General features: G+C 39.1%; 1 protein-coding gene across 4 annotated transcripts in view; it reads left to right on the plus strand.

Annotated features, from left to right (window-relative positions):
• Nucleotides 1-25,906, plus strand: part of cntn5 (contactin 5) — a 209,376-nt gene that overhangs the window by 38,135 nt on the left and 145,335 nt on the right. The window lies entirely within an intron of this gene.

Consider the following 25,906-nt stretch of genomic DNA (forward strand, 5'->3'; position numbering starts at 1 on the left):
CATTGGCAGGAAATGGGTCAGTGGTGCATGAGGGTTAAAAGTAAATGAATTCTGGGTAGTGAGTCAACAGTAAATCCGGGGGAACGGGGGTCTACGCTGGGCTTATTGATAAATCTAGCGATTTCTCTGACAGGGCTAATCGCAGCTCTGGGGTGACAGAAGCTCTCGCCTGGTGTGGCCTTGTTCGCAAAGCTCTGAGAAAACACAAAGCATTATGGGTAGCTAAGAACACCGACCTCCATCGTTTTGAAGGCTGCCTGTAGTGTACCCTGCCTTGTTGGGATAATCATATATTAACATCAATTTTTGACATGATGACATTCTGACTTTATTAGTGGAAATCTATTTTTTTTTTTTTTTCACTATTATGACAAGGACAGAGATTATAGATAAAAGATCTCAATCGCTATTTTATTTTTCTCTTCATTAGTCTCACATGAGGTGGGTTATCTCTATCATGACGTCGATGGATGTGTGGTAATCTGTTTGCCCGTGGGATTGCTAATGTGTTATGTAGCAGTGTCCTTATCTCATAATCCATGTAATTTTCACTTGTGACTGTCGAGGAATCCCACAGGAGTTAAATTATGCGTTTAACCCCGACGAATACAGGTGTCCTGACGGAGAGCGCACCGATTGCACTGTCTGCCGCAAACGGATAATGCTTGATGATTATTAAGAAATTTCCTGAAATTTTCCTTCATTTGTACAAAAATACAGAAGAATGGAAATTATCTGACAGGCCTTCTTAATATTACTCACTTTTAAATTAATAGGCCTAGGATGGGATGAAGACATTTATCCACTAACTACATTTTAGGGTGCCTTCTGTGTTCTAGTTCGGTTCTTTTGGTCCGGACTAAAAAAATAAAAAATAAATGTAGTAAATGTAGCGTTCAGACTTGCATTTTATCAGCGAACCTAAATATATCGAATCTAACTGCTTACGCATAAAGTCGCAACGGCATTGGACAGCATTTATGATTATATTTTAAAACAGAACTTACCGGACATCCATAACAATGCTGTGTGCTGGGTTAAACATGCTAAATTTATGTCTGCACATGTGAGGGGATTTTTAGCAAGTTACATGGGCAAGCACATATCTAATATACTTTACTTTAATATTAACAAATCACTAAATTTTCGGGTTGTATATTACTATGACTTCCTGTTTTTGGTTCGGTTCGATGCCTTTGGTCCATATTGGGTTCATATTTCAATCAATCCGCGCCAGAGTACGTTTGAAAGTGGACCGAGACCCAGCTTAGATTTTCAGGGTTCGTTTTAATTGAACCAAACATGGAATACGTGAACACACCCTAAGACTGTTTGTGATCCTGCTTTATTGTAATAAAATAAATGCTACTTGGTTTGATGCGTTGCTATCCATTGCAAAAAAAGTTAGAAATGATCAAACAGTAGATACATTGTTGAAAATAGAAGACAGGTTGTGCTTGTCAAAATAAAGTGAAAAAATGATGTTGTACTCAGCACCTGTTTCACACTCTTTAGTAAAACAAAGTAGCCCAAAGATTCAACTGGGTGGTGTTTTTAAAGCAACAGTTCTCACTTAAGCTGGAATTTTGAGATATGCTCACCATCAGGTTGAAAATCTTTAGCAATGTGTTGTTCGTTCCTATACAACAAAATTTGGACTTGCTGTGAGATCTTCAATGTTGTTGTAATTTGCTCAAATCTGAAGTTGCTCAAAAGCTGAAGTTCTTTGTAAGATTCAAATCGCATTGGTTTCCATTTCTGTCATAACAGATACTGTTGTGATCTTTGAAGCTCAACAGCCTCAGTAAAAAAGAGCAGCTCTGAGACTCTTCCCATGATTCAGAATAAAGCAAGTGGAGATTTGGAAGGACATGAAGCTGACTTAATGATGGCAGATTTATTTCTTTGGGTGAACTGTCTCTTTAAAAGGAAATTCTGTCATCATTTTCTCACCCTCATGTCCTTCCAAATCTGTACTTGCTTTATTCTGAAACACGAGGAGAAGAGTCTCTGAGCTCTTTTTATAAAATGAAAGGGAATGGGGACAGAGACCGTTCTAGCATTCACCATAATTTATTCACCTTCATGTCATTTAAAGCTTGTATGATTTTCTTCTGTGGATCCATGGGCGGAGCTAGCAGTGCGGGGAGATTTGGAGGGGGTCAGGTCATGCGCTTGTAGAACAAGGATCAATAAAGACATACTGTATATCCATGAATGATTTTTAATAAATGCTGCCAAAGCTTTACATATACGAAAAATAAAATGCTGTAAAACTGAGCCAGGAAAAAATACTACACTATAACTCAAAAGAAAAGGAACGTATACCGAGACAGACTAGCGCAAATCCATATGTTGGGCCCATCTTGCACCGGGATCCAATTGTTTTTTGCAAATTTATTAGATTAATTTGTGTCAGTAAAAAGGAATCTAGAATTTCTTGATAAATCTATATGCTATCTTAATGTAATCAATTATTTTCTATAATATTGCTGTTTAACTATGTTGTTTTTTCATTCTTAAAATTCCTATCTGTATTTTAAAGTATTATTGGATTGTGTTGTTATATAGTGGCACTGCCCGTAAAATAAAAAGAAGATTAGTAGCATATATGTAAAAAAGGCCCCCTCGTGGCCGCTAAGCATCAGACACTTTACTGTAACTCTCTCCCTCCTATAGGAAGATTACTTGCTTCACCTGGACTCTTAGCCAATCACAAGTTGACTCAGGATCGCTGCACGCTGGTAGCATTCTGTCCGAGACTTTTGGCAGTAGTGCACGCTAACTGCACGGACTTAAAACCCGTTTTGATACTACTGCTTTATCCTGTGTGCGTCTTTACAAAACCACACACATTAATGTACATTTCAATCGTGCAGTTGTAAATCCAATAAATATTTCCAATGAAGAAATCTTGCGTGATTCTGACTGATCACCCGCTGTGAGCTCTACCTAACGATCCACAAACTATCAAAATTCAAAGAAGCCAGTCCTCTTCTAAATAATATATTTTCCATTTTCTGAGAATTTTTCAAGTAAACAAGTAAAGCATCACCATGACCATGACAGTTTTATTAAATGTTGACAAAGTGTAATTTATTGTGATTCATAATGCATCAGTATTTGATCTGCTTATGATAAACAGTTGCCACATTTTGGTGATTATGGTACAAATACAAAATCCAACATCTTTAAAGCATTTGGTGAGGAATATTCAATGACGACTTTTGCCATAGGCAATTTATCAAACTTTTATGACCGCAACGTTATTTTATATTTTCCTTCCCACACTTTTACTTTATAGTTTACTTGTTTTAGATATAATGTTAACAATCTTGTGAATTAATTGACACTAAATTATGATATCTGTTAGCCGGCGCCAGAGAATAAGCTGGAGAAAAGCCGAATGGGGTGTCGCTTGCGCTTAAACCCACCGCCTATACAAGGCGGAAAAAAGTATATTTCTTATACTTCTTACCAAGTATTCTTAAAATTCTTAAGTCAATTCTCAAGTCAAAGTGCATTTTCTTAAGAAAACAATTTTTGTTATTAGACAAAAATATCAAATTTAAGTGAATTGAGTATCTTCCAGCGTGGCAAGACAAGTCATATTGAATTCAGTGCTTAATAAAAACAAAACTTAATTCAAGGTTTTCTTCTTACCCCATTTGCATTTTGCTTGTTTCAAGCACAAATTAACCTACATTTAAACCTAAATGTCTTTGACTAAAAACAATAAAATGTTTCTTGGGTTATTTTACTCACCAAAAATATGCATCGTGATTTGAGAGTTTTGTACTGGAAAACAAGACGAAAATACTTGGCGAGAAAATAATTTTGTGGTGAAGGCTACTGAACTGCAACACTAGCAGCTAGCTCAGTGCGAAACGAAAAAGGAAACACTGTTTAGACTAGACCCACCGATATTCAAAAGAGGCCCAAAAGTGGCCCAAAGCCCAAAGACAGACCAGTCTGGCCCCCACTAGCTCAAGTGTCTAACTACGCCTATGTGTGGAACATAAAATATATTTTGAGAAACCATTCAGGGGATTTGTGTGCATAAAATGGAAGTCAATGGGTTCAATGTTGTTTGGTTATCAACATTCTTCAAAATATTCACTTTTTTGTTCTCCAAAAGAAAGAAAGCCATACAGGCTTTGAATAAATGAAGAAACATTTTTGTTTATTGGTAAACAAATTTATTTATGGGTCAAGTTTGGCAAATGAAATATGGATTTTTATCTCAGCTAAAGCAGTTTGGACTGTGACCATATGTTATTCTCTTCAAATCAATGAAACCCCTTAAAAAAAGCAATGTGCACTCAAGAGATAATGGCTAGTTGTTGTCTCCTCTATTTCCACGTGAATGTTTGCATACACCGGTTTCCAGGGTTCTCCACAGGGCGTTAGCAAGCCGGCACGTACGACAGAAGAGCAAAGCATGTTTTCTCTTTTCTTTCAAGCGAGCCCACCCATTTTCTCAGCTGTGCATTCACACGCTTTTCTCAGGAGACCAGAGTGTCTCAATCCTCAATCGGTCGCTTTGAATTCACCTCACACGCTGCTATTTTCAGAGCCCACCTATGTTCGGTGCCTCTAAATGGCTTTGGAAGGTTCGAAAATAAAAACATCAATATGTGCGGGTCACAAAGTCAGCCTTATTTCAAAGGCAAAGTCATTTTACCGGATAAGGCACGGCACCGTGGCATTTCTAGCCAGCCTTACATTATTGATAACTCTGCTGTGGATGGTAATTCTTATGGTAATGGAATATAATCGTTGTAATGATGACGTTAAGAATTGTGATGGATGGTAGAATGCCAGCAGACAAACGTCATGCTCTTTAATGATGTTTTACACTAATGAATACTCCGGCGTGACACGCCCTCGCCCCGTGTCACTGGTTGGAGCACGGGTGAAACGGCAGTCTTCTGCTCTTCCTCTCATGATGAGTAAGAGTCGTTAGGTTGTCATCAAATAGGAAGGACGTTTTTCCACTCATCCTTCCACCACTGGTACTTAATTGTGTCAATTTTTGGGCGCACACTGACAGCAAAGACATTTCTCTCTTCTGCCGTTGTGCTTAACAAAACATTTAATACCAGAGATGTCCTGTTATATCAATGCTATTGCAGACATGCGGCATCACACTTAAAAATAAAACTTTTAGTAAAGTAAAAGTGCCATAGAACAGGCATTTTGGTCAAAGTTTCTGAAAAGAACCATTTACTTTTAACATTATAACAGTCTGTACAATCTTAGAAAGGATCTGTAGATTTCTTTGTAGAACCATACAGCAAACTGCACATGGCCTCTTTTCTGTATATGGTTTTGAGAAATGTACATTAACAGTAGTCCACGCCCACTTCAGCACGTTCAAAGTCATTATCTGATTGGTTGAATTTCACAGGATTTCCGGTAGACGCGGGTGTCGCTTTCTTTAACTCTCAGCCTGGAAACAACATGAAGCCGTCTGATCTAAAAAGTAAGCTGTCGTGTTGACATCAGTTGCTATAAGAATTCATTGTGATTGACTAAATGCTTAATTATTAAAAGTATGCGAGGTTCATGGCATAAACTTATAATCATTTTGTTGCTGTTAACTTTTGACACGTTCGAGAATGTAAACTGGTCTTTTACTGTGGGGAAATTTCCACACCTCTAAACATGGCGACACAAAACCAAACATGATTGGTTGCTTTACCTGTCAGTCATATAGCCTCTTGGGAGGGCCTTGGCCAAAGAAAGCGGCGATAAATTCCAGACCTTCATAATGAAGGTCTGGCTACGCGAAACTACTTAAACAGTAGTGCTTGCACTTTTGTGTAAGTGGTTGCCAGGGGCTTTGTTGTCTGGTTGCTAAGGTGTCCTCAGTGTTTTTAGTATGTTAGATGTTCTGGGTGGCTGTTATAGCAAAGTTAGGAGGTTGCCGGGGTGTTGTGGGTGTGGTTTCTAAGGTGTTTAAGTGTTTTCATTGTATTACTCTTGTGTTGTGTTTGGTTGTCAGGACAAGGCTTTTAATTGTATTTAATGACAACCGAAATGTTGATTAAATACAACTTTCATTTATTACATTTTCTGTTAAGTATTGCATTGTAACAGATGCTCCAAAGCAACATACAAAAGTGAGAGTAATGCAGCGTTTTAAGAGCAAATAATATGAGAAGTGATAAGATAAAAAAGTTTTAACAATTGATAAAGGAAGAGCTAGAATAGAGATAGAAATGGAGGTTCTTAAAAAATTGTGTACGGATTTTTAGATGCTTCGGTGTTAACAGACGAAAAATAAGTTTTAAGGTGAGTATTTTGAGGGATGCAAACTTTTGAAAATCATTTCAAAGTGGAGTACGAATTTAATTACATCCCCAAATTTATATTTACATCTTCCATTACTGAATGCTCCTAATACTCATGAAACAGAAATGACGGAGGCAGAGAAACTCGCTGTAGTGTTTAATGGCATTTGGCATTGGACACAGTACAGTTACCACCTTAGGGAGTTTGAAAACTCAGAGAGCATCCACACAGCTTTTATAAAAATGTGTCATGGAAAAACGTTTTCTTTTTTCAACAGCTTCATTTGGGATTGTAATGCAGGATGTTTGCAACCAAGCTCCTCTTAAGGGAGTTTTACATGGTGTTCCATAACGGAGGCCAGGGTGTTTAGAGAGTAGATATCATGCGATTTTGGGCCAAATGATACACATGTGGCCCAGAGAATTGTTTTTACCTACTGTGTTACGACACTGTATGCTTACAGCGGATGGCATTTGTCATAACAATTGAGGTCTTATTGTATCTGGATTATGAAGGAATTCTGCAGGGACAGAGATGTTGAAATGTAAGTCTGTAGTATGGTGCCACATACACACTGATTTGGGAGTCCCTGCCTCATTTGCAAAAGTAGGCTGCACTTCCTAAATTATCTTGCATGTGTTTATGGAATAACAGAGTTGCTCATTCACATTGCTCTGATGAGTTAACTTGTTCATAAGACATGTAAGAGATACTGCAAACACAACATATTCCAAAAGAAAATCTTGCCAAAATTAAGGTAGCATCTTCAAAAGACCAACAGTGAAGATAACAACACCACACCCAGAGCAGCTGATGTCTATCCTTTACCCCGCCTCCCCATACATACACACAAACACACACACATGCCCTGTTTTCCCATTACCCTCTTATTTGGTAAATTACCGTGCCGTTCTATCACTCCTGGCGGTGGAGACCATATCGATCCAAGAAAAAAAAATGCTTTAATCTTCTTTATCCACAGATCCTATCAAGTGTAAGAGATGGAATTTGGAGGTGGTTATTGGGTTTTGTCTAAATTTAAAGTTATGTGACTTATTATTCTTTTCTCAGAGACAACTGCATTGTTATCCTCAAATTCATTCTGACATGTGTTTGTGAGCTTTAGTGAGGAATTTCTTTTTTTATCTACACAAGAAAGAAAAGCAAAGAAAAAGTTTTGTAACAGCTGGTTATTTGAGGATAAATGTTGCTGTTTGGTGTAGAAAAAAAAACAAAGGCATAAAATACGAAATATTAGCACATTTGAAATGAAATTTGATGGACGTGTTCATTAAGCCTCATCAAAGTTTTAGATTCTTTTCATAAATTATACACTGTTAACACATCATGACTGTATAAATATCAATTCAAGAGCCTTTGTGTATTTCTGTGCTCAACATTGCAACATTCTCTTTGTTTGCTTCAGACTCCTTCATCCCCAGTTTCCCTCATCTCCCCCTCCTTTCTTTTTCCATCTGCCTTCAAGTTTCTTTCTTTCTTCTGTTTTCACCTCGGCATCTTTCGTCCCCTGACTCGTCTTTGGTTTGCTCGTACCTTTTAGTATTCCACCTTAGTTTAAGGACAGATAAGCATTGGAGCTAAAAATTTCTAGCTCGCACCCCCCTCATCACTTTCTCTCTCTCTCTCTCTCTCTGTCACTTTCTCGGTCTCTCTCTCTGCAGTTGCTTGTTCTTCTTTTCACTGCTGAAATAAAAGGTGGCCATCTCCATTCAGGTGTGGTCAATCTGGCATTGATGGGAGATAATTGTCTCCTGCTCTCGACTAGGTAATTGTCTTTTGATTGAGGTCATCAACACAATCAAGCAAGCTGAGAGGGTGAAAAGTGACAAAGTAGAGGAAGGAAAAGAGAGGGTGAGAGAGAGAGAGAGAGAGGGGGAGAGAGAGAGAGAGAGGGGGGAGAGAGAGAGAGAGAGAGGGGGGGGGGAGAGAGAGAGAGAGAGAGGGGGGGGAAGAGAGAGAGAGAGAGAGAGAGAGAGAGGGGGGAGAGAGAGAGAGAGAGAGAGGGGGGGGAAGAGAGAGAGAGAGAGAGGGGGAAGAGAGAGAGAGAGAGAGAGAAGGGGGGAAAGAGAGAGAGGGGGGGGAGAGAGAGAGGGGGACAGAGACAGGTAGCTTTAGACTGTGGAGCGAATGCATTGCCATGGGATGGGGGCGACTTGTCAAAGGGGTCTGGCTGGGAAGAAAGGGTGTTGTTTACCCTTGGAGAGCCCCATGCGGCCGGCTATTAAACCCATGGACTGATGGAGCCAACAGGATAGGAACCCAATGAGGAGGGCGGATGATGATGGACAAGCTGTATTACCTTCAGCCATCACTGCGCTGCGCCTTATTGTCAGCAGGTGGCCCATTAGTGATGGTCCACAATAAGAGCCGTCCCAGAGAGGAGCTGATCACTGTGGGCGATGTCTAAGTGTACTGTGAGAGAAAAAAGTGTAACATAAATAGATGGCATGGAAGTAAATTGGAGGAATTCGACAAGATCTGAGACTAGTGACAAAGTAACAGCATTCATGTGTATTATACACTGTAAACATTTTTCAAATTGGCTTTTCTGGTCATTTCAACATATTCAACTTCTTATTATAAATTTAAGCAACTGGCCACAAGTTAAGACAGACAGTAATGAAATCCATTTAATTGTACCTAAACAATTAAGCCAGTGTAGAATGTAGTTTTACGCAGTTTGACCCATAACCCAGTTTTTCACATTATTTACTTCATGCACCATACCGTGACATAATAATACTGTCCTTCAAAAACAATTCATATTTATTATTTCTATTGAATATCGTGGAGTGTGCGTATGCAAACTTCCACAGGAACATTCATATTTATAAAATCAGTCTTTGACTTGGAAAAGTGCTTAGCGCCATGTCAGGGTCTTGGACGTTGGACATTGACAGGTGCTCTTCTATATATCAATGACATTGACTAGACACAATTTCAAGATCATTTGTGATTTCTAGATTTCACATCTAAAAGAGAGGCATACATAAGTTTCTTGTGCATACATTCATTCTATTAATCACATGTATAGACTTGATCGCAGGAAATACATATACAAATTATTTTAAACATAATTTTATACATTTTCATTAAATTAATTAGTTAATGACACGTTAAGAGTGTTAAGTGTTAAGCGACTTGACAAAGTTAGGAACTGTTCAACTTTACACAAATGTAGAGCGATTTTCCGGAGTGACAACCAATAGGAAAGAAGACAGATGCTGACATGATCCTTTTACTCTCAGCTCTTATGTCCTGGTCACACCGCTAGCGACAAAGCAACGCAATATCATTTATTACATGGAGAGCTGGCGACTTCTGTTGACAGAAGCGAAAGTGACCATTGGCGACAGGAAGTGGGCATGTCTAGAGATGCGACAAAGTTGAGAATTGCTCAACTTTATGCAAATGACGAGAGACCTTCGAGAGTGACTACCTAGAGGAATAAAACTGCGAAACTAACGTCATCTGCCTCATGACAGTACTGCAGGGTTTGTTTATACATTTTACTAGAGCAGCCAAATCTAATAACGCCTTCTATCGGCCACGTAGCAAGAGACTAGGGACACCAGCGACAGCGACAGAGTAATGATGGGAAGTCTGATTCTTTTCGGACAGTTCGTTTTAATGAACCGGTTCAAAAAAACGTTTTATCGGTTCTTTTACGTCCTAACGTAATGAAGACATTTGTGATGACGAAGTGTGTCAAGTCTAACAAAAACAGTCAACAAATTGAAACATATAAATCAGTAATCATAACTTCCGTCAGTTAAAACAAAATCGTCATGATGACTTGTTTCTTACATTTACATTTGCAACTTTTGCACCCAAATGCAGTCACAGTGGTGTGCAAACTATGCTTAAGTGAATTAATTAATCTTCTTCAGCATTTTACAAAAACTTTATAATCCATGCATAATCCAATACAATTCATTTGTTATTAAATAAATGTAAGTTTATTTATGTCCTCAGCAATGGTAGCATTAGCACAGCATCAGTTAAGTACACTGTTCAGCAGCTTCTCAGTGAATCACACATTCTCAGTTTCATCAGCTCATTGCTTCTCAATCAGACGTCAAATCTCGGTTCATGGTACTGTTGATCCGAAGGCTGTTGCAACCGGTTCTTAACTCGAGGATGAAGACCGCTATCTGCTCATGCTCAACAGTTCTCACTTCAAACCAGATCAGTTCAGTGTTTGACTAACTGATTAATAAAATGGTTTATTTCGAATCAGATGGACTGTCAGACACTCCAGAAAGTGAGTAAATCAAGTCATTTTTGATTAAGTGCTTAGTGGAGACACAAACTGTTTTAGAACGATTTGGTGAACTGGATCGACCGGTACACTGAAAAGAACCGGTTCAAAAGAACGATTTGTTGGCGAACCAGCAATCACTAAGTCGGAGTGGTAATATGAACAGGACATAAGGGATAATTTGGTCTTTTCTTTACACAAACCTGTGGTGTGGAATAAGAACACTACCTTTTATTTTTTCAATTTTTCAGACATTGTTAATATGAATTGTCAGTTGTAAAATATTAATATTTCATTTATAAGAATTCTATTAAATAAACAATTCATTGAACTTTATTGTATATCAATTTAATAAACAAACAATTTGTTAAACGGGTCCCGTTGCCATTTAATTGTAAAAGTTCTTCTACTGGTAACACGAAATAATCATGGCTAGACATACCTTTAACTTCCTAGAAAATGTATTAACTTGAAGAGTTTATTTCACTAAAATAGAACAATTTTTTTTGTCATTTTTACTTAATCAAAACAACCAACTGCAGTTTGATTGATGTTACTTGCACAATATGCACAATAAAAAACTTTTTTTTATCAAATATATTCACATTTACGCATTTGGCAGACGCTTTTATCCAAAGCAACTTACATTGCTTTATCCTATACATTTTACATAGGTATTTGCTATCCCCTGGGATCGAACCCACAACCTTGCGTTGTTTACGCAATGCTCATACCATTGAGCTAGAGGACAATTTTGAGTGAACTAGTCTTTAATTAATGACCACTTCGTTGATAGGCTTCTCCTATATTTTGTCTAAGTTCGATGTCTAAGACACATTTCATAAGCAGTGTGCAGCTCTGCATTTATTGTCTTCACAGTGAAAGGATTAACAAAGTACAGTAAGAGGAGCTACATTAACACACATTATGAGAAATTGTCTATTACACAAAAGACAAGTGGTAACCACTCAAACCTCCACAGTGTCAGTAATGAAAGACAATGTCTCACTTTTTATTCAGGACAATCAATCAGCTGGTATGGCAGAATAAATTGTACTGAAGCAAGCCTTATTATTGCACTTTGATGGTAGAACAAAATTATCTTAAATGAATTAGAGATGTGCATTGTCTGTGGTCCTCGAGCACACATTAGTATACCAACCTACAGCTGACACAACATTAACCCATAACACAGAAACATTAACAGAAATAAAACCAAACAATCGGGAAAAAGACTGCATTTTAAAGTGTTAAAACAAGTTTTTACAGGAAACACAGCAGCATTAAAAGAAAAATAGCAGAGAGCTCCAGAGCACTGGGGGCAGGATGCAGTTAGTTGATATTTGACATACTGTAGTAGAAATGGAACAACATGTAAAGGAGAGGCTAAAAAGATTTGACCGAAACTCATGCATTTTTCCCATAGACTTGTGAGTGAATAAAAAAGGTTTATGATGTTAGCACGTTTTTGGGAGAAGCAGTTTGTTGCAGTTTGAGAATCATCTGAAAGTCGTAAGTTTAATTGATTATTGTGAGTGTGTCTTATTGAATCTAGCGCAGTTTCGTTTCCATTGTGTGCGTCCGGTGAGTCACGTGTTAACAGTTGCGTTTAATTGGCGTGTTATTGGGAGATTTTGGAAGGCGTATCCAACGCCAGCTAAAGTATTTAAACTGTTGTTTAAGCCCAGTTCGTGGGAGAAGCAGTTTGTTGCAGTTTGAGAATCATCTGAAAGTCGTAAGTTTAATTGATTATTGTGAGTGTGTCTTATTGAATCTAGCGCAGTTTCGTTTCCATTGTGTGCGTCCGGTGAGTCACGTGTTAACAGTTGCGTTTAATTGGCGTGTTATTGGGAGATTTTGGAAGGCGTATCCAACGCCAGCTAAAGTATTTAAACTGTTGTTTAAGCCCAGTTCGTGGGAGAAGCAGTTTGTTGCAGTTTGAGAATCATCTGAAAGTCGTAAGTTTAATTGATTATTGTGAGTGTGTCTTATTGAATCTAGCGCAGTTTCGTTTCCATTGTGTGCGTCCGGTGAGTCACGTGTTAACAGTTGCGTTTAATTGGCGTGTTATTGGGAGATTTTGGAAGGCGTATCCAACGCCAGCTAAAGTATTTAAACTGTTGTTTAAGCCCAGTTCGTGGGAGAAGCAGTTTGTTGCAGTTTGAGAATCATCTGAAAGTCGTAAGTTTAATTGATTATTGTGAGTGTGTCTTATTGAATCTAGCGCAGTTTCGTTTCCATTGTGTGCGTCCGGTGAGTCACGTGTTAACAGTTGCGTTTAATTGGCGTGTTATTGGGAGATTTTGGAAGGCGTATCCAACGCCAGCTAAAGTATTTAAACTGTTGTTTAAGCCCAGTTCGTGGGAGAAGCAGTTTGTTGCAGTTTGAGAATCATCTGAAAGTCGTAAGTTTAATTGATTATTGTGAGTGTGTCTTATTGAATCTAGCGCAGTTTCGTTTCCATTGTGTGCGTCCGGTGAGTCACGTGTTAACAGTTGCGTTTAATTGGCGTGTTATTGGGAGATTTTGGAAGGCGTATCCAACGCCAGCTAAAGTATTTAAACTGTTGTTTAAGCCCAGTTCGTGGGAGAAGCAGTTTGTTGCAGTTTGAGAATCATCTGAAAGTCGTAAGTTTAATTGATTATTGTGAGTGTGTCTTATTGAATCTAGCGCAGTTTCGTTTCCATTGTGTGCGTCCGGTGAGTCACGTGTTAACAGTTGCGTTTAATTGGCGTGTTATTGGGAGATTTTGGAAGGCGTATCCAACGCCAGCTAAAGTATTTAAACTGTTGTTTAAGCCCAGTTCGTGGGAGAAGCAGTTTGTTGCAGTTTGAGAATCATCTGAAAGTCGTAAGTTTAATTGATTATTGTGAGTGTGTCTTATTGAATCTAGCGCAGTTTCGTTTCCATTGTGTGCGTCCGGTGAGTCACGTGTTAACAGTTGCGTTTAATTGGCGTGTTATTGGGAGATTTTGGAAGGCGTATCCAACGCCAGCTAAAGTATTTAAACTGTTGTTTAAGCCCAGTTCGTGGGAGAAGCAGTTTGTTGCAGTTTGAGAATCATCTGAAAGTCGTAAGTTTAATTGATTATTGTGAGTGTGTCTTATTGAATCTAGCGCAGTTTCGTTTCCATTGTGTGCGTCCGGTGAGTCACGTGTTAACAGTTGCGTTTAATTGGCGTGTTATTGGGAGATTTTGGAAGGCGTATCCAACGCCAGCTAAAGTATTTAAACTGTTGTTTAAGCCCAGTTCGTGGGAGAAGCAGTTTGTTGCAGTTTGAGAATCATCTGAAAGTCGTAAGTTTAATTGATTATTGTGAGTGTGTCTTATTGAATCTAGCGCAGTTTCGTTTCCATTGTGTGCGTCCGGTGAGTCACGTGTTAACAGTTGCGTTTAATTGGCGTGTTATTGGGAGATTTTGGAAGGCGTATCCAACGCCAGCTAAAGTATTTAAACTGTTGTTTAAGCCCAGTTCGTGGGAGAAGCAGTTTGTTGCAGTTTGAGAATCATCTGAAAGTCGTAAGTTTAATTGATTATTGTGAGTGTGTCTTATTGAATCTAGCGCAGTTTCGTTTCCATTGTGTGCGTCCGGTGAGTCACGTGTTAACAGTTGCGTTTAATTGGCGTGTTATTGGGAGATTTTGGAAGGCGTATCCAACGCCAGCTAAAGTATTTAAACTGTTGTTTAAGCCCAGTTCGTGGGAGAAGCAGTTTGTTGCAGTTTGAGAATCATCTGAAAGTCGTAAGTTTAATTGATTATTGTGAGTGTGTCTTATTGAATCTAGCGCAGTTTCGTTTCCATTGTGTGCGTCCGGTGAGTCACGTGTTAACAGTTGCGTTTAATTGGCGTGTTATTGGGAGATTTTGGAAGGCGTATCCAACGCCAGCTAAAGTATTTAAACTGTTGTTTAAGCCCAGTTCGTGGGAGAAGCAGTTTGTTGCAGTTTGAGAATCATCTGAAAGTCGTAAGTTTAATTGATTATTGTGAGTGTGTCTTATTGAATCTAGCGCAGTTTCGTTTCCATTGTGTGCGTCCGGTGAGTCACGTGTTAACAGTTGCGTTTAATTGGCGTGTTATTGGGAGATTTTGGAAGGCGTATCCAACGCCAGCTAAAGTATTTAAACTGTTGTTTAAGCCCAGTTCGTGGGAGAAGCAGTTTGTTGCAGTTTGAGAATCATCTGAAAGTCGTAAGTTTAATTGATTATTGTGAGTGTGTCTTATTGAATCTAGCGCAGTTTCGTTTCCATTGTGTGCGTCCGGTGAGTCACGTGTTAACAGTTGCGTTTAATTGGCGTGTTATTGGGAGATTTTGGAAGGCGTATCCAACGCCAGCTAAAGTATTTAAACTGTTGTTTAAGCCCAGTTCGTGGGAGAAGCAGTTTGTTGCAGTTTGAGAATCATCTGAAAGTCGTAAGTTTAATTGATTATTGTGAGTGTGTCTTATTGAATCTAGCGCAGTTTCGTTTCCATTGTGTGCGTCCGGTGAGTCACGTGTTAACAGTTGCGTTTAATTGGCGTGTTATTGGGAGATTTTGGAAGGCGTATCCAACGCCAGCTAAAGTATTTAAACTGTTGTTTAAGCCCAGTTCGTGGGAGAAGCAGTTTGTTGCAGTTTGAGAATCATCTGAAAGTCGTAAGTTTAATTGATTATTGTGAGTGTGTCTTATTGAATCTAGCGCAGTTTCGTTTCCATTGTGTGCGTCCGGTGAGTCACGTGTTAACAGTTGCGTTTAATTGGCGTGTTATTGGGAGATTTTGGAAGGCGTATCCAACGCCAGCTAAAGTATTTAAACTGTTGTTTAAGCCCAGTTCGTGGGAGAAGCAGTTTGTTGCAGTTTGAGAATCATCTGAAAGTCGTAAGTTTAATTGATTATTGTGAGTGTGTCTTATTGAATCTAGCGCAGTTTCGTTTCCATTGTGTGCGTCCGGTGAGTCACGTGTTAACAGTTGCGTTTAATTGGCGTGTTATTGGGAGATTTTGGAAGGCGTATCCAACGCCAGCTAAAGTATTTAAACTGTTGTTTAAGCCCAGTTCGTGGGAGAAGCAGTTTGTTGCAGTTTGAGAATCATCTGAAAGTCGTAAGTTTAATTGATTATTGTGAGTGTGTCTTATTGAATCTAGCGCAGTTTCGTTTCCATTGTGTGCGTCCGGTGAGTCACGTGTTAACAGTTGCGTTTAATTGGCGTGTTATTGGGAGATTTTGGAAGGCGTATCCTGCTGAATTCAAATGCTAGACTAAAACGGGTATATAAGTAAGACTATCCACCGCGTGCAGCGGTCGCGTGCAGCCCTCATCGCGTGAAGACCGAAGAGAGTAAAGACCATCGACTCTACCTGTGCGACTCCACCGAGCAACGACACAGACAAGGCACTTGAGTATTACTGTTTGCACTTCGACTATTATCTTTATTTGTCTTGTACATTCCTTCCTTTTTTACTATGTGTTTCCAAATCCATACTGTCATTACATCTCGTACACAAACGGTTGCTCGCAGAAGGCCACGCATGGCTAATGCTAACAACCTGCGTACTCTTTCTGCATCCAACACTACCTCTATTACCTTTCCTATTGGTTTATGGAACTGCCAATCCGCTGTAAACAAGGCAGATTTCATCACAGCTATTGCAAAACATTCTGGTCTTTCTATTTTAGCACTTACTGAAACCTGGATCAAACCCGAGGACACTGCCACACCGGCTGCACTCTCCAATAATTGCACTTTCTCCCACAGCCCACGCATATCAGGGAGGGGCGGAGGAACCGGTCTACTTATTCCTAACAACTGGAAATTTAAACAGCTTGCACCCTCATGCAACAACACCGCCTTTGAGTTTCATGCTGTCACTGTCATATACCCTGTTAAAACACATGTTGTAGTTATATATCGTCCCCCAGGGCACCTTGGACTCTTCTTGGAGGAATTGGACACACTTCTGTCATCATTCCCCGAGGATGGTACTCCTCTGGTGGTACTTGGAGACTTCAACATCCACCTGGAAAAACCACAGGCTGCTGACTTCAACAACCTGACTGCATCGTTTGACCTCAAGCGAGTCCCCACTTCAGCAACCCATAAATCTGGTAATCAACTTGATCTCATCTACACACGCTATTGCTTCACCCATCACTCCCAGGTAACCCCACTGCACACGTCAGATCATTTCCTCATAACCCTTGATCTCGACTTAACTTCTCCAGACACTACAAATGATTCCCCACTGGTCACATTCCGACGCAACCTACGATCACTCTCTCCTTCCCGCTTATCCTCTGCAGTCTCTGCTACTCTCCCACCCGCTAAACAGTTCTCTCTCCTTGATGCTAACACTGCCACCAACACCCTTTGCTCCACACTAACCTCCTGCTTAGACATCTTATGCCCTCTTAGATCTAGACCATCTCGTGCATCTCCTTCTGCCCCCTGGTTATCTGAAGTTCTCCGTGAGCATCGCGCATCTCTCAGGTCTGCTGAGAGAAAGTGGCGCAAATCAAAAGAACCCACTGACCTCTCTCTCTACCAGTCTATTCTCTCTTCCTTCTCTGCGGATGTCTCCTCTGCGAAAACCCAATACTACCACACTAAAATCAACAACTCTCCTGACCCTCGTACTCTCTTTAAAACCTTTTCTGCTCTCCTCTGCCCGCCTTCCCCCTCACCTCCATCGGACTTAACAGCTGACGATTTCGCATCGTTCTTTTTAAAGAAAACGAGCACCATCAGCAATCAATTCTCTGCGCCACCGCCTCTTGACCACAGTCAATCCCCTGACACATGCTTGTTCCCCTCGTTCTCTCTCCTATCTGAAGAGGAAGTTTCCAAGGTAATTTCTTCCAAACACCCGACTACCTGCCCTCTAGATCCCATCCCCACACATCTCCTCCAGGCCATCTCTCCATCGGTTGTTCCCTCTCTGACTCACATTATCAACTCGTCTCTCACCACTGGCACATTTCCTACACTCTTCAAAGAGGCCCGTATTACCCCACTACTAAAGAAGCCTACTCTTAATCCTGCACTGTTAGAAAACTATAGACCGGTATCCCTACTCCCCTTCGCTGCTAAAACTCTAGAACGTGTTGTTTGTAACCAGCTCTCATCTTTCCTCTCCCAGAACAACCTCCTGGACAGCAACCAGTCTGGGTTCAAGAGCGGTCATTCCACTGAGACTGCGCTGCTCTCTGTTATTGAAGCCCTGAGACTGGAAAGAGCCTCCTCTAACTCATCTGTTCTTATCCTACTGGATCTATCTGCCGCCTTTGACACCGTTAACCATCACATCCTCCTGTCCACCCTCAAGGCGATGGGGGTCTCTGGAATGGTGCTACAATGGTTCAGGTCTTACCTCTCGGGTAGGTCCTTTAGAGTATCTTGGAGAGGTGAGGTGTCGGAGTCACATCATCTCGACACAGGTGTGCCTCAGGGCTCAGTGCTTGGTCCGTTGCTATTCTCTGTATACACGACATCCCTTGGCTCTGTCATTAGGAAACATGGCTTTTCCTATCACTGCTATGCGGATGATACACAACTCTACATGTCTTTTCGCCCTGACGATCCGACTGTCTCTGCACGCATCTCAGCTTGCCTAGCCGACATCTCGCTCTGGATGAACGCCCATCACCTGCAGCTGAACCTTCCAAAAACAGAACTGCTTGTAATCCCGGCTGACACGAAGACTCATCACAACCTTTCCATTCAACTGGGCTCATCAACCATCACACCTTCCAGAAAAGCAAGAAACCTGGGAGTGGTAATCGATGATCAGCTCAACTTCACAGATCAAGTTGCCAACACCGCCCGGTCCTGTAGATTCATCCTCTACAATATCAGAAAAATTAGACCCTTCCTATCAGAGCATGCTACACAGATCCTTGTCCAGGCTCTTGTCCTGGCCAGACTGGACTACTGCAATGCACTACTGGGAGGACTTCCAGCTTGCACAAACAAACCTCTACAGATGATCCAGAATGCTGCGGCAAGAGTTATCTTTAATGAACCAAAGAGAGCACACGTCACTCCTCTACTCATTAAGCTACATTGGCTTCCCGTAGTCGCTCGCATCAAATTCAAGACTCTGCTCCTGGCCTACAAGACCACTACTGGTTCGGCACCACCTTATCTTAAATCGCTAATGCAGACATATGTACCCACCAGATCCCTACGCTCTGCAAACGAACGACGTCTTGTGGTGCCATCCCATAAAGGTAAAAAATCTCTCTCGCGCACCTTCTCCGGATCTGTTCCACCTATGTGGAATGATCTGCCCGCTGCTACAAGATCTGCAGATTCTGTAGCCATCTTTAAGAAACGCCTGAAAACACATCTCTTCCGCCAACATCTGACTGATCTGTTCTGACTCTTTTCTTCTCCACTCTTTTCTTCTCTACTCTTTTTCTTCTCTACTCAACTAAAAAAAAAAAAAAAAAAAAAAAAAAAAAATGTATGAATGAGTGAATGGTTACGTATACTGTGTTAGGCTATATGAGACTAGTCTTCATTTTAATTGCACTTATGCTTTTGTTGTACTTATGCTGTCCTAATTGCTTCCATTACCTACCCCACTTGTAAGTCGCTTTGGATAAAAGCGTCTGCTAAATGACTAAATGTAATGTAAATGTTTTGCCTATCAAGATAATCTTTACAAATGAACCCAACATTTGTTACTTTTGAAGCCAAAATACAATCGGCAAAAGTAAAAAGCTATTTTTACTATTTTTTACTAGTAGTAAAAAGCTACTCTTTCAAACTTTATTAAAAATGTGTTCCCTGGTAAGTAATTACATCGTGAATGAACCCGCATGTACGTTTTATGGGATTTGTGCCCATGTTGGATTACTTGTGAGCTTCATATGCAACATGATGTCTAACGTCCCCACCAAAAGAAGTAGTCGCTTTTAGCAACCGCCATTTTTAAGACACAATCAGGCTTTAAGAAATTACAATTGGGCTTTGATTGGTGTGTTTTATGTCAACAAGAAAACATTTAGAGGTTTTGTTTACCACAGACCTTATTTCGGGGCATTTACAAAAATCCTATAGACTTTGGAGCGATGGAACCGGAAGTCGCTTCTGGGTTTTGCATTAAAAAATGTGCCATCTCCATGCTCCCTATAATTTTTTTTCCAAATTACTGTAATATATTTTATAATTTTTGAATGTAAAAATAATAAATAAATTAAGTAAATAAAATAACAGGTGTCAGACCAAAGACTGACTAAACATATTTGCTAAAACAAATGTGGCTTATGGGAGAGACCACGGTTTAATGTAGGACAGTGTGTTTAATTATTTTGCTCTTCTGTATTGCCCCCCATCCATTAAAGTGTGACCAAAAAAATGTCACAAATATGGATGCAAATGCACACAAAATGCATTCGTTGACCCCAATTTGAAAGAACATAACCATATGGAGTTGTGCTTTGCTGGTCTGAAGAATCCGCAGGTTCTCTTTCGTGTGGACTTAAATTGTATTGTGCTATAGTCATATCAGGCCTGTGAAATTCAGATTCTGACCTTTAATATTCTATAACATAGTTTAAAAAGGTTTAAAAGTTTCAGGATGAGGATCAGAGCCGATGTTTATAGAGTAAGTCATCAAAGACTTTCCTCTCTGCACTGACTGTTGAGAGTAATAGCGTCAAGCCTCAGTGCTTTGACAAATTTTTGTGCTTTGGCTTGGCACCATAATAGCAGGTGTGTTTTTAAAGGAACAGTTTACTGGGTACTGGAGTCTTTGCTCTCTGTAAGGGATGCAAAAGCCATTTTTGTTATGTAGGCCTATGTTGTTTTTGAGGAGTAATTTATTTTAACTAGTTACCGAAATGAGGTTGGACTGATTCTCGGCTCGTATTTGTTTAGATTAGGGTTGTAATAAATATAATCTAGGCTTCATGACTTTCTGGATTACCTTCCTCTGTTTATGCAGCACGCGTCATTGCAGAGAGCTTAAAAGTCTACAAACAGCTTCAAAAACCCATGGAGAACAATTGTGATGTCAGCTAACAAAATGTATTCTAATAAATTTGGGTTGTAGCATAACAGGTTCATGTGTGGTGTATTATTTTAAGATTTTGTATTCGTATTACTAAATGGTAACTTATTACAAACAAACTGTACAGTAAAAGCATATTCACAATATACAAGATTTGATTCAAGAGCTGAATCTGATTTGAACAACTAACAGTTTTTTTGGGGCTTTATTATTGCAAAGGTTGTTTGTTAAGCACTTATAAATATTTCTCAAACTGTTTGAGCGTTCCCGACAGAATATTGAGGAGATTAACCAGTGACAGGCATTCGCAAACAGCATTCACGCGGTTAAAGGAAAACTATCGGAGGCTCCTTCTACACATGTGTTTACTTTACGCTTTGATCTTGTGGCTGGCAATAATTGGAAGTTCTCAGGATCATTCCTATAAGCCATGTTCCCCATCCTAGAGGTTTGAAGGGGTTTTAACCAGGGGGTTGAAAGCAGGCAACATCTTTTGGCGTTAGTTAAGGGTTTTGCTGGATTAAACATGCTGCAGGTTACTGTTGGATTTACCCTTTGACATGGTAATTCATGTAAGATTCACACAGAAAAAATACAGACACCTAAAATATTCCGATGACAACAATGTTAAGGTCCATTAAAAATGACGTGATGTGAAAATGTGATGCAAATGGATGGCGACCTGAGTTTAGTCATCCGATGATGCTGATGGACAACGGGTTTGCTATAAGCATTAGCAAGATACAAATATATCATTATAAACTATAAATGGTCTACCTTTGTTTTGCACAATAAAAACATAACAGATATGCCATTGATGCATGTCTTGCTTTCCTGTAGCTCAGTGGTAAGAGCATTGCATTAACAAAGCAAGGTTGGTGGTTCGAGCCCAGGGGATTGCACAAAACTGTCTATAAATGTATAGGATAATGCTATGTAAGTTGCTTTGGCCAAATGCATAAATGTAAATGTAAATTATGCTGATTCTTCATAGGTGACATTCCCTGGTCTGTTATTTCCCTAAACAGCTGCTGATAAAACCCTCCACTCACCACTTGTTACATGTTTCATGTATTACTCCTCAGTCTCTTTCTCATTAAATTAATTACAAATAGTTAATTCAATATTTCGTAAAATAATAAGGGGGTTTATTTAGTGATAACAACCGGCTAGATGTATATTATCCCTTACTTAGTATCTTAGACAACTTTTATCTCTATGCCACATGAGTTATCATTCATGTACTGTATGTTGCTCAAACATTGTGAGATGAGTTTTCTATTGTATTTTACTCTAAGGGTTCAGTGTTTGTTTTAATGTCTAAGCCCAAATATGAGCAACGCCACTAATTAGGATTGTGGGAGAAGCTACACTATGTTACAATAATGAGCAACTGTGTTTTTTCTTCTTATGTGGACTGCAGATTTATTTGATGTTCTTAGAGAGAGAAATAGAGAGAAAATATTATAGTAGGCAAGATATAAAATCTGTCTGTAATTTTCCGTTCATCCCGGGTTCTATATAATTATGCCTCTCTGTTTTTATTTAGCACAAACATTAATGTATTTCATTTAGTCAAAGCCTCAGGATGCTCATTGGTATGATTTAGTCACAAACACGTTGTCTTGAACAGATTAACACAGCGACGGTACATTTCATTTTAAGAGATGTCTCAGCCTCTTCAAATCTGAAGTGTGCAGCAGTCGATATCCTAAAGGAAGGTGTCTGTCCTTGGTTAACAAGTGATATCATTCTCCTCACTGCCATATCGCTGATATCAGAAGGAGTCTTGCCAAACGGCGCGGCTGAATTTATCAAGACTGCATCCAGTTCCTGGCGGTTTCTGCACAGAACGCAAGAAACCTAATCTCATTTTGACAGACGTGCGAATGCAAATCTCTTAGATCAGCATGTGTGAAAGTTAACCTGACATCCAATCTTAAAACATTTCTGTTCTCAAATGAAAAAAAAAAACTGATACAATTTCACCCCGTTGCTGTTGCCCTGAATAACTTGACAAAGAATCTTTTATAATTTTATCTTGACAGCAAAAAAGGATTTTTAGGAAATGCATAAAGTATACCACGCACACGTTTGTGAATGTGTTGTGAAACGTTATAAAAGTGAAAAAAATAAGATTGACACAATAAACAAGGCAGTTTCAGGATTGTGACATCCTTTTGGCAGTAAACACAAATAGAGTGATTTTCTTCCCATCTCATCCAGTCTATTCATTAGCATTGTGATCATTCATCAGAGCTTTGGAGGTGACAGAATACGTCTAATGTGACATTGTTTCAAAGCTTTTAGATGATAATCACTGTGCTTTTAATTGTGAGAAAATAACAGGATGATGGTCTGACTGTAGGTTGATGTGGGTTTTTTCATTAGCATTTAATAAACTCTTTCTATATTTCTCAGCCTAATTTTACATCTACACTCACCTAAAAGATTATTAGGAACACCATACAAATACTGTGTCTGACCCCATTCTACGTGACATTGATTCAACAAGGTTCTGAAAGCATTCTTTAGAAATGTTGGCCCATATTGATAGGATAGCATCTTGAAGTTGATGGAGATTTGTGGGATGCACGAAGCTCCCGTTCCACCACATCCCAAAGATGCTCTATTGGTTTGAGATCTGGTGACTGTGGGGGCCATTTTAGTACAGTGAACTCATTGTCATGTTCAAGAAACCAATTTGAAATGATTCAAGCTTTGTGACATGGTGCATTATCCTAATGGAAGTAGCCATCAGAGGATGGGTACATGGTGGTCATAAAGGGATGGACATGGTCAGAAACAATGCTCAGGTAATCCGTGGCATTTAAACGATGCCCAATTGGCACTTAGGGGCCTAAAGTGTGCCAAGAAAACATCCCCCACACCATTACACCACCACCATAATTGCATTAATGAGAAATTGAACAGGTGTTCCTAATAATCCTTTAGGTGAGTGTATAGAACAACTAAGCAGTGGCTTGTTTGTATTTTTCTTAATGAAAGTGAGTGCTTTCAAATTACCTTAAAGTGGTAGTTCACCCAAAAATGAAAATTCTGTCGTCATTTTCTAACCTTTGGTTGATTCAAATCTGTATTAATTTCTGTATCATGTTGAACAAAAAGAAAGATATTTTGAAGAATGTTAGCAATTTTCAGTTCTGGGATGTTATCCACTCCCAAAGTAGAAATAATTACTTTATATGTTTGTTCTGTTGAAGACAGAATGAGTTAATTTGAAGAATTTTGGAAAACAAATAGTTCTGGGGCACCTTTGACTAACATTACTTTTTTATAACTTACTAACATTCTTCCAAATACCTTTCTCTGTGTTAATCAGAGAAAAAGTAATTTACACAGTTATGAAAGGAAATGAGGATGAGTACATAGTGACAGAATTTTCATTTTTCGGTGAGCGATCTCTTTAAAAGCTTTAGGAAAGTATGTCACGGGTTGACGTTAAAGAAATTTGAGTTTTTTAACTTTAACAAACAAAAGGAGGCAAACATAATGCTTTTTATTCCATTTGTAATATCATGGTGCAGATGTGCCAAGATGTTTTTTGGAGTTCATTATCTTCTTTTGAGTAAAGAAAACTGAAGTCAAAGAGTTAAGCTGTAGTTCTATAAAGCTCTTTGTTTAAAGTAACTGTACAGATCTCACAGGCACAAGTATGAAACAACATTAAATTAATGTAATAATACTGAACAGTTTTAATCTGATACTAAATAAAAATTGAAAAATAAACTGAGTTATTTGATAGATAATCTGTTTGGTACCTGATTATAAATGACAGATAATAACTTTATGATGTACTTTGTCCAAATAAATATGCTAAATTAAATATTGTTACAAAAACGGTCAAACTAAACTTGTATTTTTTAGCTAGCCTCCTATCTTAGATTAGTTATGTTTGCTCATTAGCGTATGCCATCTTTCTTTTACAATAATCAGTGTGTTAGATATGCAATTGTGCAAAAAAGTCAGAATATAATAATCGCTATAGTCTTTTATGACGTGCGTGATTTCATCAAGAAGGGGAAACTACCGACTTACACCATTAACCATCATTAATACTTTAGTTTGTGAGTTTTGTACTGGCTTTTACATAGTCAGAATGAATAATTTGCCAGTTTAATGCTAATTCCAGTACTCGCAGGGTTGCTAAGTGCTATCATTCACAAGTATTTTTCTATTATTACTATACTGTGATAATTGTGTTGAGGAAACATCATAAAGGTGTGTTTGCATACAGAGCATAAAGAGTGTTGCTGACATATTGTTACCATGTTTACATGACACTATAAAACAACCAATCGGGCTAAAATGGGGTAGATTTTGTGTGGTTTGTTCACCCAATAATTACAGTTAGCATCTAAACTAATGTATACCATTATTGAGGCCTTTAAATTTGAATGAATTTTGAATGAAATGTTTTATCGTTCATCAAAAATATATTTAAGGGATCCCAACGATATTGTTCCTCTGTTTCATTGTCAATATAGTTGTGGTGTGGACTCCTAAATTCAGGAGAGTTGTTTTCTTTATAGTTATCGTCAGTTAAACGTCCCTTCATATAATGTTTTATAAAATGTTTTTGATCAGGCATTACAAACAGCTACCTCTTGGGGTCCGAGGCTGGTGCATACCAGCATGATTCTGTGCTATTTGTACAAATATTCAACTTCTGTTTAGACTTTTAATATCTCGCTAATGCTGTGAAGTCTTTGAGGCTTAATGGCCGAAAGATGACAAATAGGTGCAAGTGTTCTTAATCAAGAGACAGTGTGATATGCCACACACCTTGGGGCTCGGGAGCAAATGCATAATGCATATGACAGAGACTTCCTAAACGCAAACTATGTCAGCAGCCTCCCTGGACGCAGGATGACAGCTTGTTGTTAATGGTGATAATGAGCAGGGACTGGCCAGCCACACCCGTGCTCCACATAAGTCAAGATGATAAGTTACACGACCACAACATCCAGTGACACAGGACACGTCCCATGTGTTACCATCTTCTGCCAATACGTGACGTGTCTTTGAGCCGTGCCAGTGAAGAACAGGGTCATAAAAAGTGAGAATCTGAAAAATACTTGAATGTGTTTAACCTGAATATTTTAAGCTGCTGTTTGGACTGACCTGAATTTATTTGCATTCAAATGTATGTATTCATCAGACGCTCTTATCCAAAGCAACGTACAGTGCATTCAATCTATGCATCTTATTTATTAGCATGTGTGTTCTCTGACGATTGAACGATTGGTCTTTGTACTTCAAATGATGTACAATACAGTTATTTTGCATTTATGCATTTGGCACACGCTTAAAA

The sequence above is a fragment of the Triplophysa dalaica genome, chromosome 14, assembly GCF_015846415.1.
Source record: "Triplophysa dalaica isolate WHDGS20190420 chromosome 14, ASM1584641v1, whole genome shotgun sequence".
In the NCBI taxonomy this organism is placed as follows: Eukaryota; Metazoa; Chordata; class Actinopteri; order Cypriniformes; family Nemacheilidae; genus Triplophysa; species Triplophysa dalaica.